The following is a 6,263-nucleotide window of genomic DNA, read 5'->3' on the forward strand; positions in this document are numbered from 1 at the left end:
TTTGACCATTTTACTGTAGAATGATTGATTATAATTTAAAAAATTCTGCTTTATTTCTTTGTTCCAACAGCTTTAGCCACATCGAAGTTGCACTTGATCGCTGCTACTCTCTCTTGCTCTCAATTCCTACATCCGCCTCTCCCCAGTCCCCGATGTCTGTCTTCTCTTACCTGACCAGCCCCTGTGTGTGATCACCTGCTGGTAAGGTAGTGTGGAGGGCCAGGACAGAACAGAGGTCTCAGTGTGCCAGTCAAGGTATCAGTGTGCCAGTCACGTCCTCCTGTCAACGGATGCCAGCCTCACCAACCTCCCACCTCCATGCCACATGAATACAGATGATGACAGTGGGTGGGACGGACAGCGAGAGAGTAAAAAGGTCTGTATATTCATTAAATGTGCAAACACTACTGTATTTAATAATTCATATCACAGGGCCTGGAGCGATATACTTGAATGTGGGGTTTGGGGGGTGGGGGGTATTTACTATCAGAATCATAGAAGAGGTGGATGTTTCAAAGCATCTGATCAGTTGTTGTCACACTTGTGTTGTACTGGACCGCTCCGTTCTGTTCTACACATACGCAATAACTCCGACTTTACGGTAAACAGAAGGGATGATATGGCCCCTAAATCATCTGCTTCACTTTCAGATAGGCTACATACGGCAGGCACGAGATATATCATGAAAGCTCTTTTAAGTAAGGATTAATTCAGTGTGTTCACCGTAACGCCATGATTTAAATGGGGGGCCAAAATGGATGAGACGATTGATTAGTAGTGGCATTTCGTAACAGTAGAGTAGACTAACAACCCATTCCTTACATTGCCTTTACAATGACCTATCCACACTCCATCGCTCTTCAATACATTGTCTACAGGCAGAGAGACTTCACTCTCGATTCATTAACCTTTTCGTGTGTGCTGCCGAGTGGAGAGAGAGAGAGGGAGGTGGAAGGGAGAGAGAAAGAGAGACAGAGAGAGAACAAAAGAGAGAGAAAGGGAGTGAGAGAGATTAAAGGAGGTGTCTCCTCTCATGCGTTGGTATTCACAGGCCCACGCATCCCTGCAGATGCCTAACAGGGATTTTAATTGATCAAAAGAAAGAGGGGGAGGGAAGAGGGAGAGAGACCTAGGCACCCAACTCTGCTCCACACTTTCATCTCCTCACTTTAAACTCCATCAGACTCACCTGGGGCCACAAAGTGCCTTCGGAGAGTATTCATACCCCTTGACTTATTTCACATTTTGTTGTGCTACAGCCTGAATTCAAAATTGATTAAACTGATTTTTTCCTGACCCATCTACACACATAAGGACAATGTGAAAACATGTTTTCTACATTTTTGCAAATGTATTGAAAATTAAATACAGATATATCTAATTTACGTAAGTATTCACACCCCTAAGTCAATGCATGTTAGAATAACATTTGGCAGCGATTACAGCTGTGAGTTTTTCTGGGTAAGTCTCTAAGAGCTTTCCAAACCTGGATTGTACAACATTTGCATATTATTATTTTTCTAATTCTTCAAGCACAAATTGGTGGCTGAACATTGCTAGACAGCCATTTTCAAGTCTTGCCATAGATTTTCAAGCCAATTTAAGTCAAAACTATAACTAGCTCACTTAGGAACATTCAACATCATCTTGGTGAGCAACTCCAGTGTAAATTTGGCCTTGTGTTTTAGGTTATTGTCCTGTTGAAAGGTGAATCTGTTTCCCGGTGTCTGTTGGAAAGCAGACTGAACCAGGTTTTCCTCTAGGATTTTGCCTGTGCTTAGCTCTATTCCATTTATTTTTATCCCCCCAAAAACTCCCTAGTCCTTGCCGATGACAAGCATACCCATAACATGATGCAGCCACCACCATGCTTGAAAATATGAAGAGTGGTTCTCGGTGATGTGTTGTGTTGGATTTGACCCAAACATAACGCTTTGAATTCAGGACATAAGGTTAATTTCTTTGCCACATTTTTTACAGTTTAACTTTTTGCAGTGCCTTATTGCAAACAGGATGTATGTTTTGGAATATTTGTATTCTGTACAGGCTTCCTTCTTTTCACTCTGTCATTTAGGTTAGTATTGTGGAGTAACTACAATGTTGTTGATCCATCCTCAGTTTTCTCCTATCACAGCCATTAGACTCTGTGACTGTTTTATGTCACCATTGGCCTCATGGTGAAATCCCTGAGTGGTTTCCTTCCTCTCTGGCAACTGAGTTAGGAAGGAGGCCTGTATCTTTGTAGTGACTAGGTGTATTGATACACCATCCAAAGTATAATTAAGAACTTCACCATGCTTAAAGGGATATTCAACGTCTGCTTTTATTTTTTTTTACCCATCTTCCAATAGGAGCCCTTCTTTGCGAGGAATTGGAAAACCTCCCTGATCTTTGTGGGTGAATCTGTGTTTGAAATTCACTGCTCGACTGAGGGACCTTACAGACAATTGTGTGTGGGGTACAGAGATGAGGTAGTCTTTCAAACATCATGTTATTCACTATTATTGCACACAGAGTGAGTCCATGCAACATATTATGTGACTTGATATGCAAGTGTTTACTCCTGAACTTATTTAGGCTTGCCATAACAAAGGGGTTGAATACTTAGTGACTCAAGACATTTCAGATTTTCATTTTTCATTCATTTGTAAAAATGTTTAAAAACATAATTCTACTTTGACATGATGTGGTATTGTGTATAGGCCAGTGACACAAAATCGGAATTGAATCCGTTTTGAATCCAGGCTGTAACACAACAAAATGTGGAAAAGGTCAAGGGGTGTGAATACTTTCTGAAAGCACTGTAGCTCTTCCGTTAACTATGCACTGAATGATTCTGTCAAGACATCGTCATATTAAACACTGGGAAAGGAATCTGTTTTCCATTATTTGACCCATCGATATACTGTACAAAGTATCAAATGCTATGGCATACTAGTCCTACAATTTTAAAGGTTTAATACAGTGTTTACATGTCAAATGAATGAGATCGGAGCCCGGAACTCTATCCATTGGATACAGTGATATTCCTGCACTTCCAAATCTGACACTCTTCTGAAACCGACTATGCGCAATTGGTTGAAATCCAGCTCTAGAGCTCCATGTGGACTCCATACGCTACAATGGTAATAGTGTAAAGTCATTGTCATCTGGCCATGCCATTTAGTAGATTAAAAGGACATTTAGCAGCTCATTAGGTGTCAGATGGGTGTAGGGTAATGGCACTACTCTCTCTCACCTGTTCTGCTGTGCATTCCTCCTTATTGATGGGCATCAGTGGGCTCCTGAGGCAGCTGCCATTTTCCTAACCTGCTGTTACGCTGTTCCTCTGACACTAAGATCCACTATCTATCTCCACTAGAGATGGACCTGGGCCAGGACTCACTACGTACGACATTATGTCCTATGAACTCAGTGAAGAATTAGACCTAGAGCTCAAGTAGCTCAATGTTTTTATGTACAGGTCACTTTTCGTTCAATTCAGGTGATCTGATTGAGATAAAACATTTTATTTGACAGTTCAAGAGACCTATCTGTCTAGTACATGAGAGACATGCGAAGCAATTATCTCCTATTAGCAGCCCTCTTTGACTTCCTGAAGGGTATTTGTTAAGATACTTTAGAGCCTGTCCTACATGTGGTTGATGAAAAACAGAAATGTGCTCTGTGTCTGGCAGAGTAACAGATTGGTTGAATATATGTGCCCATTTTCCAGGTTTCTTTCCTCAGACAACTATTTCCTGGGCATGGAATCAATGGAGGGCTGAACTGTGGACAGGCTCAATGAATTTCACTTCCTCAAACCTCCTCTTCCCCATTATTGGAATTGCCTCCATCTTCTTTTCACAGGGGGCTAAAGCGGAAAACGTTGGCACAAGTGTATTTTAAAAGAGTTCAGACTTGCTACTATCAATAGGTTCATTTAGAAGGCAGCCAAACTTCAAACATGAGAGAGTGTATGCCTGCTAAGTGCCCTGTGCAGCAAGCAATACTGACTGGAAAATATCCTAAAAACTCAACCTATAGTTCTGAAATGAAGGTATTTTGTACCCTAACTGTTTAACTATCTCAGTAAATAAAGAGTCATATACTTTGATTCCAATTAGAGACGATCGTATTTCTACACCAGACCCATCATTACAAACATTGATACTGAGTCAGGATTTGTCAGTAACACTAGTTCAGGTCAGGGACAACAGCAATAGCAATTCTACACGCAAACCAATTATTTACCAATAGCTAAAGCAGAAAGCAGATATTACAGTATATTATAGCATCAGTGCCCATAAAAACTGTCTCTGTGAATGGGCCGCTCTCTGTTAAATCCAATCTGAAGTAGACGTCTTGCCCCAGGGCCTTGATAACATGGCCAGGACGGATAGTATGAATTTTGCTCCGATGGGTTGCGTGACTGCTGACGTCTGACGGAAACCGCACAGGGTCCTCTCTCTAGCCCTTCTCTCTCATCACTCTCTATTATATCTCTACCGACCCCCGATTCCTTTTTCTCTACCTCTCACTTCCTCTCAGAATCCTTCCTAAGCTCATACGGGAGATTATTGATCCACAAGTTTTTATTAGTTCCCCCTCAGGGTTGAGAAACATGCACAGATCTCATGCACCATGCACGGGCTACACCTTAAACAGACTGGAGGGATGTGAAACAGGGATCAAGTGTGTTTCCAACCCAGTTTTTCTACATGAGAAATCTACACCCGAAAAAAATATATACTATCGTGACTCTTGCTTAAAATTGCTCCAACAGTTCTCTGTGGGTGTGCCACAGTCACGTAATCATTTGGACAACAGTTGGGTTATACCAGAGACGGTTCTTCATACACACGGTCACACATCATTCTCAACCCTGACAGGACTGCAATCTCTCACCAAAATCTCTGTTTATCTTGTCAAACCAGGAGAGACTTAAAAAAAAAGATCTATGTATGACATTTTCTTTAAACGTGACAAGTCAACAAAGAACAAATTCTTATTTACAATGGCGGCCTGGCGTGAGACAAAAAAGGCCTCTTTGGAGACGGGGGCTGGGATTAAAAAGAAACAATGTAAGACAAAACGAACAACACAGACAGAAGACACTGGAAACAGCAACAATAGAACAGCAAACAAACAGTGGATGTGTGTGCGATATGTGTGCGTGCAGGCAGGTGTGTGGTGTGTGTGCTTCTGAGATATGACATAAATCGATAAGGGCCCTCTGTCTCCAATCCACTCCATAGGGTTCATGTCTCATGCACCTGTAGTGAGATATCGAGCCGTGGCACTCTGTATCTATTTTTGTATTAATGTATTTCTAATGGAGACAGTGGGGGGTATTGTTCCACTTCCCAATCCAGTTTCACAGTAATGCCGAGGGGAAATCACTGCTGTAATCGCAGCATAATAGATGTCTGATAAGAACGGCACACAGAGAAAACACTGGGCCATTCAGACTCCATCACAGTTAACACAATGCATGGACGAAATAGGAACGTTGTAGTTTTCTACTCTCGGGTTAGGAGATAGTTTTCCATTAAAGGGATACTTTTTTGCGGGCTAGCAGATACCCATAGACTTCCAGTCATTGCGCTAATGCTAGTTGGCTCACGAAACTACCTCAAACTTCCTTCATACTGGACACAGAGACATACACATATAACCATGAGTTCATCTGACTCTGGGGAAGTAGATGAACGGCCTCATCTCCAAAATCCCCAAGTATCCCTTTAGGGATGTACACATGAAGCAGCTGTACTGTACACCCTCATACATGTATGGTAAGCTTTGTATGTCCATATTTAGTACAACAGAGGCTATTTAGTGTCTATCAAATTGATGTATGTGACTGTAGATGGTTGTAGATTCATCAGTCACTTGAAGCAGAGCTCTAGAGGGAGAGACCTAGATGAACGGCTGTAGATTTCTCTAAACGCACAGACCTCCATCATCGTCACCATACTACCTCCCTCCCTCCCTCCACCTCTCTATCCCTGCCTCCCTCCATCCATCCCTCTCTCTGTACTCCACAAACCTCCATCATTGCCACCAGCATCTCTCTATCACATTTTCCCTCCACCTCTCTGTCTCTCCCTCCATACATCCCTCCCTCTTCCCTCCAGAGAATCTCAGTCATCGCCCATGAACTAATTGTCAGCATGTCAGACGTGATTTCTCTCTGATAGCAGGTCCACTGTTTCCCTAATGTTCATATTCCCAAGGCTCCCTCTCCCTAAAGCCAGGATAAACAGCCTCAGTATCAGGTCCAA

This window comes from Salmo trutta, chromosome 40 (genome assembly GCF_901001165.1).
Source record: "Salmo trutta chromosome 40, fSalTru1.1, whole genome shotgun sequence".
In the NCBI taxonomy this organism is placed as follows: domain Eukaryota; kingdom Metazoa; phylum Chordata; class Actinopteri; order Salmoniformes; family Salmonidae; genus Salmo; species Salmo trutta.